The following is a 12,530-nucleotide window of genomic DNA, read 5'->3' on the forward strand; positions in this document are numbered from 1 at the left end:
AATGAACTCTAATTATATAAGATATATGAGGGCAAATCATCACTCTAAGTCTGTTTTCTCATCTGAAAACTGAGATGATCATACTTGTAGCAACTACTTCACAGGACTGTTGGAAGGGTTAATCAATTAAAAGTATTCATTAAGAACTTACTACGTGTTCCCAAGAATTGGAAATACAAATATAAAATGATATCAGAGAAGATAAGAAATGTATTGCTCTTAAAGTCCCATTATTTTTATCATTATAATTACTATTGTTTTACTATGGTGTCCATCATTACACTGAATCCTCAATTATACTTTGTACTTCTTATATAAGCTTGGTAATAGAGCTTTCAGTATATGTGTCTAATTTTTCTTACTATATAATAATTCCTTGAGCACAGTGAATTATATCAATTTATTGTATCCCTGAAAGCACATAATATAATATTTTGCACATAATAATAATAATAATAATAACAATGATAATGATAACTATAAAGTACTTAACATGTTGCCTGTGAAATAATAATATTACATTTACATAACACTTATGATTTCACAGGTACCATGTTAAATATTTTACAATTATTATCTGATTCTCATACAACCCTAGGAGGTAGGTCCTATTATTATCCTCATTTTATAAAAGAGGGAAAATGAGGTTAAGTGATGTGCCCAGAGACACACAGCTAGTGAATATCTGAAGCCAAATTTGAACTCAGATCTTCCTCACTCCAGCTATGATACTCTATCCACCTATGTTCAATCAAAAAAATCCTTGCTGAGTGAATGAATTAGTGTACCTTCTACTACAGCATGTGTTTTTTCACCAAAAAGAATTTTGCACAGACTGCACCACAATAGCAGAAATTCTGTCATTTGACATTCACATAGAGGGCACTGAAAAGACACCTGTTGAGTTAGGCACCATTTGATTAAAAGCCATCAAAACATTTAATTTGTCAGAATAGCAGCATAACACTGCCAGGCTATTGATGCTCTAAATGTTATTCATGAAAAATTGTGGTGGTGTTTGCTGATTAGTGAAGTGAGAGGTATGGCACACATTTCATGTCTACTTTCTCTCCAGCTAAAGAACCCCCAAGATATTATAGCAGAGATAAAATCAGATGTCTCCTGAGAAAATCATATGACTCTCACTTCACTAACACAACACATAACACAAACAGATTGCAACTACAGCTTACATTTCGGATAAGCAGTATAATTTTGTTTATAGATTCATGCCATAAGGTGTTGTTAAACACATTTTTTTTTAAAAATTGTACCTATTAGGATTAAGGAAATAATTAATCTAAAATGCCAAATTCATGCCACTAGAAATGGAATCTTTTATATTCCATCATAGGTCCCAAACCAATATCAAAAATTAAGTATTGAGAAATCTGAATCATTATTTACATCTATACCAACAACTAATTCTATTTTTTTCAATATTTTTATCTAGATATATGAATTCATTGGCATTGGACATTCCAAGTAAGGACAACCATCCCTACCATTGACTGGCATACATCAAACCTAAGTGCTTTGCCAGGGTTACCCAAGCAATCTGTACCTCAGTTTAGTTTAGAACTCAGGTTTTCCCTAACCTAAGTCTGGCATTTTACCCATTATGCCAGTTTGCTTTGCACTACTTAAATCATCTATATTTGTAACACTGGAATCCAGATTTTTAATAACTCTACATCATGCTAGGATCAAAGCTCGAAATCTGAACTTGAGGGCCATCTAGCTGGAAACCATTTTTAAAAAAGGAGAAACTGAGACCCAGGAATAAGATGCTACATATGATCATCAAGTAAAAGGGTTAGAATTTTAACCCATACCCTTTTATTCTGAAGCCAACATTCTTTCCACTCTACTTCATTGTCAGGATATTTGAAATAATATATATTTAAATCTCATTGCCAACAGTTCTTAAAATATAAGTTCTGAAAGCAAATGGAATAATAATAAAAACAAACTATACATTTATTTAACAAGCACATTTTGACCATCTATAATGATCATAATATTTTTTAAAATATTGATGACAAAATATGGGAGTGTTTTATGATGTTTTGCTAAAGAATTATGCCTCAAGCCATTTCCAAAGAATCATAATCCACAGACTGTCTCCAAGCCAAGCAAAGAGCATTTATTGGGGTGGGGGGAAGGGGTCATGCTTCCCAGCAAACTCTGCATCCTAGGATACTGTCCCTTCCTCAGTGGATCCCATCCTCCATGAAGAATATGGGAGAGACAAACTACCTAGCAGATCCTGCTCCCTCAGGGAGCCAGGGTGTGAAATTGGCTGAAATTAGGGGCTTATATGGGGTAAGAAGTTCTGCGTTTACAGCAAGATATGTTAATTTTGAAATATAGGGTGGAGTTCGTTTCTATGAGGGGGCCACTTAGCCTAGCACACTTCTGGGGGTGGGGTTATTAGTGTATGATAATTATATTATCATATATTTTTGCCATAATTTCACCCAAGGATAGCGAAGAAGGGTAGTATGCATTGGTCTAGGGAAAGTCTCTTCTGTGATTTATGATCCAGGGTCCAGGTCCACATCCTATCATTACTAATTTCTTATTGAATACTGGCTTCTGTGGTATATCTAAACAATATGATGTGGTCAAGTGGTATATGGTTATGTCAAAGTCTACTTTTCTATTCTAGTGAGACTTCAAAGGAGTCATGGAATTGAGTCTGGGGTATTGGGTGGGATTCCATCACTGAGAAAGACAAAAACAAGATATATGACCTGATCTCCACCCTCAAGGATGTGATAATCTTTAAAAAAGTCATTCATATATATTAAAACAGTAAATTCAAGTTTTATGGAAATTAAATTCAGTGAAAAAAATATACTCAAACTATGTCAATACTTTTTCACCCAGACTCTGACCAGAAGGTCTTCCTTTGGGAACTATAACATTTTGTAGTAGTGGTTCTGACTGCTGCCATACATTGTCAATTATTTATTGACAGGTCCTCAGTGTTACCATTCATTAGAGCTCCAGGGTGATACATAACGATTTGGGCCACTTGGGAAAAGCCAACAATCACTGCTTATGGTACTTATAACTGACCATTCTTGTTATATATCCCTGCCAACTCACTTCATCCTATAATTCCACGTCTCTCTCAGTGTTCACTTCACTTCCTATACTATTTCATCAAATCCCAAACTTTGCTTTTCTCAACTATCAGATAATATAAGATAATACAAATAAGTTCAGGAAACAGTGACCTCAACCAGACTGAAATAAAATTGGGAATATTTAACAAAATAAATTAAAATACAATAAAACATAAACAATATAACATTTTAAAACATCAACATATGGTTTACTGAGAACTTTACTTTGTAGTGGCTTTGTTTCTATTTGAGTTTGACACCTCGTTTTTGGGCATTAAGGAGTCATTAAATACTATCAAGAATCAGACGACCTTGATAAAAGCAAAGTCCAAAGACTATCAGGCAGAGGATGTTGCTAGTCTGGAAACAGTAATTGAAAAGCAAAGTGAAATATCTGAACTAGGTTAGCAACTATAAATTCATTTAAAATATGGAATTGACAGGACTTGGTGATTTGATGACTATATGAAATAAAAGAAAGGAAATAATAAAAAGAAATTCCTAGGATTTAAGCCTGGTAATTGAAAAGATGGCAAAGGCATCGAAAGAAATAAGAATGGTGGAAGGAATTATTTAAGTGCAGAAAACCATGAGTTCAGTTTTTAACATGTTAAGTGGCTTTAACTTGAATTTCCATGGCATTTTTAACAGCTGACCCAAAATATCACCACAATCATATAGTGAAATATTTGTTCTCATTTTATATAAGTAGGAAGCTATGTTATTCTTGTTAAAGATTGGTAATCCATATACTAAAGGATATTATGGTTTTACTTCACTCAGTGGAGTTGTTAAATTATGTAAAATACTAGTTGGATAAAGTAGTATGTCACTATGCTTTTTATATTTAGCCATTAGGAAGTGCTATTTAAATCCAACTTAGATTTTAAAAAGTCATAAGATAGATATGAGGACAGGTAAAAGGATTAATAAAATAATGTGGCTACCACATAGTACCTTTGATAAGAGTGCCAAGAATAGAATCATGAAGACCTCAGTCCAAATTTGATCTCAAACACTTACTAGTTGTGTGACCTGAGCAAGTAAATTAAACTCCGTTGCCTCATTTTTCTTAACTATCAAATGGGGATAATAATGTCACATATCTTCCAGGATTGTTGTGGGGGATCAAATGAAGTAATACTGGTTATTTTTTTAAATTTATGGAATAAATAAATATTTCTATAACATAGTATAATAAAAAAGATAATTTACATGAAACTGAAAATCTACAATGCACAACTTGCTATTATTTTCAAATATAACAAAATTATCATGTAAATTTCTTTTCATTTTATTTTGTTTTCCTTCCTTCCCCTGCCTCTCCACTGGACAGGATGAGAGAGAGAGAGAGAGAGAGAGAGAGAGGGAGAGGTAAAATTATTCTACACATACTTTTATCAGTTCTTTTTCATATGTCCCTTATAGTTTATTTGGAGATTTATAATAGACAAAATAACTTCTTTGCACAAAATTGTTTTTAATTACTGTATGCACTATTCCCTTGGTTCTTCTTATTTTACTCTTTATTATTTCATGCAAGTCTTCCCATTTTTCTCTAAAATGATTGAGCTCATTTCTTATAGTATAGTAATATTCCATCAAAATCACATTCCATAACTTGCCCCAACTGATGGGCATCCCTGAAAATTCTTTACCAACACAAAGAAAGTTGCTATAAACATTTTAGAGTTTATGGGTTCTTTTCCTCTTTTGCCCTAATCGTTTTTGGAATAAGACCAAGTAGTGGTATTGTTGGGTCAAGGGTAGTTTAATAATCAGGTAGTTTAATAACTTGTTGGGCATGGCTCCAGATTGCTCTCTAAAAGAGTTGTATCATTTCAGAATTCTACCAATAAAGAATTATTAATATTTGTAAAGTGCTTAGCATAGTGTCTGGTACATATTCATCACTATATAAATGCTATTTATTTGTTTATGTAACTTATAAAAATTGCTTCAGGAAAGCTATGCTTCACAATAACCTAAGATTAGTGAGAAAAGTAAAAAAGCTGGGTTTTTTTACCTTGTAATACTACTGCAGAAAGAAAAGGATCAAAGCTTGAGATGGATGAGATAAAAAACAAGAATAATGGGGGGGGAAGAGATGTTCAATTGTGATTTTACTTGTATTTTCTCAGACAAGTAGAATAAATTTTTCAACTAGAAAGGTCAGAATAGTAATAGGGAATAGGGAATCAAAATCCTAAATCAGAAATTCTCTACCCACCATTGATAAATTCAAGTCCCCAGGCACACATGAATTCCATTCATAGCATTAAAACAACTGACAGATGTGATTGCAGAGTCAGTCAATGATCATGGAGAAAGGTAGATATCCCATAGAATAGAAAGGGACAAACATCTTAGTTCTCAAAAAAAAAAAAAAAGAAAAGAAATAGAATGACATTTGAAAACTAAAATGAGCTCAATTCCAATTCCTGACAATAACTTAGAATATATTGCCAAAGGCAGCACTTGTGAGTATTTAGAAATAAAAGAAAACAAACAAAAAAAAACCAGAAAGTCAGCATGGATTCATCAAAAACCAAGGTATAGAAAATATATAAAATTCTATCTTAAAATAATTTTAATTGTCTGATTTTTCGAAGGAACACTATAGACATTGTTAACCTATATTTCAGTAAAACTTTTGATGAAATCTTTCAAGCTGTTTTTTTTGGATAAGAAGAAATATGAAGGTCAGATGATTATATAGGTAGGCGAATTTGAAACTGGTTAAATATCAGATGTAATCCTTAATTGTATGGTGTCAACTAGGTGAAAAGTGTCTATTGGAGAGCCCCAGGGATTTTTGCTTGGCTTTTTATCAAGAATTTGGATAATAGCATAGATAATAAGATTGTCAATTTTGCAGATGATCCAAAGCTAAAAGGATAAATAAAATAGTGCCTTGCTATCCAAAAAGGAATGGACCAAATCTCTATCAACTGTTTTTACCACTCAGGGTAAAAGAAAATTTACCATTGTCTACCATTATCTTAATTCAAGGGTCATATTAAAATAAGTAATGGAGTAGATTTTCCAGGAGCTATAGATTACCCTTGGGTTATAGATTGCTAACCCATAGGCTAGAGCATTAAACTAAATAAAATAAGATGAAGTTTAGTAAGGATAAATGTAAATTTTTATACTTCACTTCTAAAACTCATCCCAGTTAATACAAAATGAATATTCCATCAGAGATTTTAGGTGCTTAGTTTGTCTGAAAAAAAGGTCTAATGGGGTTTATGTACAACAGGTTAAAAATGAATCAGTTTTATGATATGACTCTTTGACAGTAGCCAACACAATCAGTGCTGTCTTAGGATACCATGAGAGAAGCATAGTGTCTTGGAGGAGGGAGAGGTAATAGTCCTATTTTACTCTGCTCTGTAAACTCCATCTAGAAGCACACTGATAAGCTAGGGTGTACAAAGGAAGAAAAATAAGACATATGCAGATATAAAGTAGACATGAAAGTCCATCAAGAATTTGAAGGTTCTGAAACATGAAAGTAAATTTATACTTGATCTGTTTGGTCCTATAGATGAATTAGAGCAAAGGGTAAAAGTCACAATGAAGTAAATTAAGGTTTACTATAAAGAAAAATCTTAATAACAATTAGAGGTATTCAAAAGTGAACTGACAGACCTCAGGAGGTAGGATTCCTTAATATTCAAGGTGTTATAGCAAAGGTTGAATGTGTTATAAAAGTCACCTTGTTCAGGTATGGGTAAAACTAGCTGGCTTCTGAGGTACTTCAAACTCTAAGATTCTATGATTCTCTGAAAAACAGTATTGAAAAGTTTCTTACAACTGAAAATAATAGCACAATTCTAGAATTGGATAGGATTTTTATAGTCTGGAATTCCCTTCTCTGTGTTTGTGGTCTCTAATGTAATAGGGGTACAATGCCACTGTTGCTTCTTCCCACACTGAAGAGACTAAGGAACTTGCAAATAGGAGAGTCCTGATGAAGTGCAATGGAAATTCCTTGGGGAACCTTCAGATCGCACATCTGGTTCTGGTCAACTAACCATGTGATCAGAAGAAGCACCTTTTCAATTGGTTTTGTAGCTGAAACTGATGGGAAGACATTATCAAAAAAGTACTAGCTGACCATAACCTAAGGAAAGTTCTTTTGGTTGATCTCAGCAGATTCTTGGTTTATTTCTTTAATGATGATATCAGGGAGAGATTATGTGACATGGAAACACCTAACAATATGCCTTGTTTTTAATTTTTAAATGAAGGAAATGAATCTGAAAGCTTTGTTTCAATTAGTCAGGAGAGTAAGCCTTCAGGAGTCCAGGAATCTGGGAATCTGAAAAGTGGAGATCACAGCAGATTATATAGACAGGGCAGATTTGATGACCTAAAAATCAAGAACTTTAGGGACCAGTACAAGAGTAATTGGATCAGGACCTTATCAGGCAGCAATGCTGAATTTAAGCATGATTTTGGTGTGAAGTTATATAGAAACTGTACTTATTATGAACCCCCACTCTCCCCAGAGATAAAGGTGATATTGAGGAGAATGTGCCTAAGGTGTTTGGGGAAAATGTTTATTCTTGAGTTCTTGCTATGTCTTCAAAGTAAATATCTTTTTTATAAATGCTAATTAATGTTGAAATAGAATAAAACTGGTAGTGCTAGTTTGACACTTATAATTAAAAGTGGGGGAAACACAACTGGTACTTGAATTCATATTAAAGAAAAAGAAATACTCTAATCATCAGATTATACATAGAAGAACCCCGAGAGATAAAAAAGTGGTCTGGATCAGGGATAGTGAGACAAAAACAATTAAGAACCTTTCCTAAGCCACTTAATTCTTGTTCCTTCTCCTTTTTATTTCTTAATAATCTTGTATCTTGACTTGCTTGTGTTCTCTCATTCGATTATGGACTCCTTTAGGGTAGGGATTATAGTTTCTTTGTAGCCTATAGTTGGCACTGAATATACATACATATATATATATATATATATATATATATATATATATATATATATATATATATATATGTTATTGACTAACACAGTATGTTCAGTACACTGGTAAATCAGTCAAGTGGTTAGTTAGAAATCAGTTCAAATCCATTCAATTCTGTGATTTCAGTATTATGAACTGATAAAGATTTAACTCATTTCTATGTATGTTCTGTAAAACTAGAAAGAAATGTGGTAGAGATTTTCTCCTAATATTGTTAGTGGAGTCTATAAAACTTACAAGGATCACATTACAGGATTGAGAGTTGAAAGGAGCGTTTAAGATCATCTATTCAAACACCCCTCAATTTAAAAGGGAAATAAACTGTAACTCACAGAGATTTTAAATTGTCTGTGGTTGTATAGATTATAGGAAGCAAAGATCAAACCCAAGTACTCTGCCTCAAAATCAGTATTCTTTCAACAAAAGCAGTTCACTTCATAGCATGAGGGATTGCTAATCCTATTGGCATGAACAGTTGCTTAAAATGATGTTACTGTGAGGTTTTTTAAGTTAACACTGTCAGTATTAAAGTTGCTATTATGAAAAAAGATTGGGACACCGGATTCAGGTTATATCGCTGTTGCCTTTACTGTCATCTATTTCACCTCTCTAAAGATTTAGGAAAGAAAAAGATGCCTTCATCTTTCTAAGTTTCATAGCTATCTCACAAAAAGAAAAGCAAGATATTTAAAGACTTCCATTTTAAACAGTACTCTATGGTATATGATCTCTTTATTCATTAATAATTTTCTCACATTATTAATCAGCAAAGGACTAATGGAGCCATATTAAAAAGAATAATAGACTTATGGACCTTCCCAAAGAAACAAGATCAGGCAGCAAAGAATAACCACGGTCATAGTCTATTTCAAAGAAATAAAAAAGTGAAAATTACTACATTTGGAGTCAGAGGAAATAGACTGAAATCTCTGCTATATTGCTCATGATCTTTGTCATTTCATGTCTCTGATCCTCAGTTTCTACATCTATCATTTTCACCCAAAATAAAATTCTATGATCCTAACTGGAATAATGACATCAAGAATTAATTAGTTCCCTGAAGGAAATTTAGACCTTGTCTGTCCATGTCAGCTGGGATGAGTGTTCTTGGAACAGTAGTCATTTATGATGGTTTTGAAAAATTTTCCCTAAGTTATTCATGATCTAGGAAGAGAAAAATCACACACCCGGGATTCATTTCTTCTTAGCTGGATATGTGAGATCATGAAATCGCTCTAAAAATATCATTGAATCACTAAGTACATTGAAAATGTTTTTGAAGCAGGAGATACTCTGTTGTTCTAATTTAATGGCCAATTATTTCCAGGAATTTTAAAAGAGAAAGTGACTCTTTCTGAAAGCACTAACTAGAAATTTCTATAATAGTATCAGCTTTTATTTAAGCAACAAATGAGTGAGCATTAGAAATGAAGCCTCACAAATTGGAGTTGACTGTCAACTCCATTTCTTGTTATACAGGTAGATTTTGGCATCTCATTAGACTTCCTAACATCAGTTTCCCAGTTTGCAAAATGGGGATAGCAAGACTTGATATTTCACAGGTTTGTAAGATAATCAGAGGATCTTACAATGTATACAAAGGACTAAATATATGTCAGGTATTATTGTTACTACAGAATCATAAAATATAAATCATTTAATCAGTATAGTACTCCTTACAATAATAGGAATAAGTTCTCTTCTTTAACCCAATAGTTGGAATTCACCAATAAACAAAGAATAATTAAGAGCTTAGTTTTTGAAAAGCATTGTGCTAAACAGTGTAGCTACTAAGGCAATAATTAAAGAAGACTTACCCTCAAGGAGTTTATAGTCTATCAAAGAAGATAACACCTATATAAATAAGAATATAGAGTAAATATAATGTAATCTTGACTAATGAAACAGTAGCTGGGAATTTTCTCAAAAGACCTCATAAAGGAGGTAGCTCTTGAGCTGAGTTTTAAAGGAATGCAGGGAATTTTAGAGAGAAGAGGTGATGAGGGGGGACATACTACTCAAAGGGGACAGCCTGTGCAAAAGCAAGAGAATGAAAAATGGAAAGTCACAAGTGAAGAACATTGAAGGAAAGAGAATAAATGCTTGTCAGTTGAAAATATAAAATTTAATTTAAAAAACACAATGTTTGCAGAAATACATAAGTACATAAGCTCTAAATTCTTATTCCTCATTTTCTTGAAGATGTACTCTCATGTCCTTATATTGAAATTAGTCCCATCATAAAAGGAGTGCATTGAATCATTTGATTACCTAGCTTATGCTCTGCTTCATAGTTTTCGAAAATGCAAGATCCATTTGATTCTGATAACAGGGTCTTTTCCCCCAGAGAACAAATTCAACCCTGGGAAAATATCTACATATACATTATAAAATATCACATTATGCTCCCGAAGGGTACAGATTGAGTGCAAGCAGTTTTCCAAAAACTTCCATGATCTGTCAAATAATATGTCATGCTAAGAGAGCAGAAAATTGACAAATGTAACTTCTATTGCAAATGGTTTATGCCATCCATGTTAATACCTATTTTATATTTCGTGCATTTTCTAATTTTCTAATCATTCAAAAGATCCATGACTCCAGTTTTGTGGCTTCTCTTTCTACCAGTACATGTTACAACTCCATTCACGCTTTGGTGACATTCATTAAGTGTTATAAACAATAAAAAATTCATCACTTATTAGCCAGCCTCCTGGTGATGCTGCTTTTCAAAGCTGATAAGGTTTTCCCTTAGATGATAGACGCACAGTTTATCATTAGATCCACATGAAGTCACTCTAGAAGCTTTCAGTGCACATGCCCCATTGGCATAACTTTCAAGAATCCATGGTTTCCTTCATGCTGCACTGAGACACTAAAATAAGACTTTAGTGGAAGAATATTTCCCAAACCATTATTCAATATGGATCTTAGGAAAATAGAATAAAAACACACTAACCACACATATATCAGTATCAATGCACATATATCAATGTGAAGGGATTCAAGAAAACATACAAAAAAGGATTTTGCTCTTATTATTTTGACAGAAAGAAGTAAAATAATACACAAAACTATTAAAAGAGGCAAGAGTAACTTTGAGACAATTTTTTGTCTTAAAAAATTTCTGAATGCTTAAAGGATTCTCAACAGAGTCTTAACTACTTTCCTGAATAACCTTGTTAGTTTGCTCTTAAAGGGCATTTAGACCTCTACAGCATCAAGGGTCCAGAAAGCACCAATTTCCTAGACTGATTTTTGTCTGATTTTTGACAATTTTCCTCTGAAAGATCTCTCTTAGATAAAGGGATTGAAAGTCAGTCTGATTGGCTGAGCTAATAATATGAGAGAGAAGTTCAGTCAATCAGCTTGTACCCAGTTAAAATTCTCTCTCTTGGCAAAAAAAAGATAATTTCAAGTATACAAAAGAACTTCACTTATATGAGAGAAATATTTCTTGTTCAATGTCAGCCAAATGTTAGCATGCAATAAATATTATTTGATGGTGAAAATTAAATTGATTTTTCTTTCTTGTCAGTCACCTTGCAGTTGGTGCAGTTGAAGAGAAAGGCCGCAGAGATTCTGGGGCAAAGAACTGCTCATGCAGCAGAATTGGATAACTTGGCTTCCACCTGCAGACAGTCCCACCTGCACAGATGGGAGGAGTCCACAGAGCACATGACTCATATGCTTGCTTGAGGTAGAATTAGGTGCTATGGATCTGAAAATTACAAGTCCTTCATCTTCCAGTAGAATAGCCAAGAGACCCCTGGCTGAGATCTATCATCAGCCACTGGTCTACTCTTACACATTTTGGAAAATGCAAGGTCAATTCCTCCTGATAAAAGGGTTTTTCCCTTGTTTCACCAGTCTGTGAACATCACTAAGATAAGGCTGGTCATGCTGAAAGGATAAAAACAGCAGCAGAGAATGATCTTAAGAGAAATGAAATAGGAAAGAAGATGGAGTGTTTCTCTTTCAAGCTATGGAAAAAGGCAAGATATCTTGAGATCAGAGTTCCCCTACCTCATGTCATCATTTCCCCCTATTTTATTGAGTTCCATATCCTTAATCATGCTCTCAAGAATTATGTTTGCATCTGTTTTTCTTAGGGAGGCTATGTTGTATTATCAGCATCTTGAAGGCAGAGACTTTTTTCATTTGGTTATTTTGACTTGGTTCATCATTGCCTATGCCTTGCATATCCATGAACTGGCTGTAGTTTTTCATGGGACATTTCCACTTTGACCCACTATTACCCCCACAAATCACTGTATTACTTTCTAGGTAGAAAGGAAAAGACTTAAACAGAGAGTTTAAAGGAACTCTTTACCTAGGGTTGCACAGCTAGTAAAATAGAATTGCCATCCAAATATTTTCTGACTCTAGCACAGAATGTT

General features: G+C 33.5%; 1 pseudogene; it reads left to right on the plus strand.

Moving 5' to 3' along the window:
- LOC141492178 (ATP synthase peripheral stalk subunit d, mitochondrial pseudogene) overlaps positions 1 to 11,829 on the plus strand; it is a 71,171-nt pseudogene extending 59,342 nt beyond the window's left edge.
- Positions 11,830 to 12,530: the final 701 nt, after the last annotated feature.

The sequence above is a fragment of the Macrotis lagotis genome, chromosome 6 (genome assembly GCF_037893015.1).
Source record: "Macrotis lagotis isolate mMagLag1 chromosome 6, bilby.v1.9.chrom.fasta, whole genome shotgun sequence".
In the NCBI taxonomy this organism is placed as follows: domain Eukaryota; kingdom Metazoa; phylum Chordata; class Mammalia; order Peramelemorphia; family Peramelidae; genus Macrotis; species Macrotis lagotis.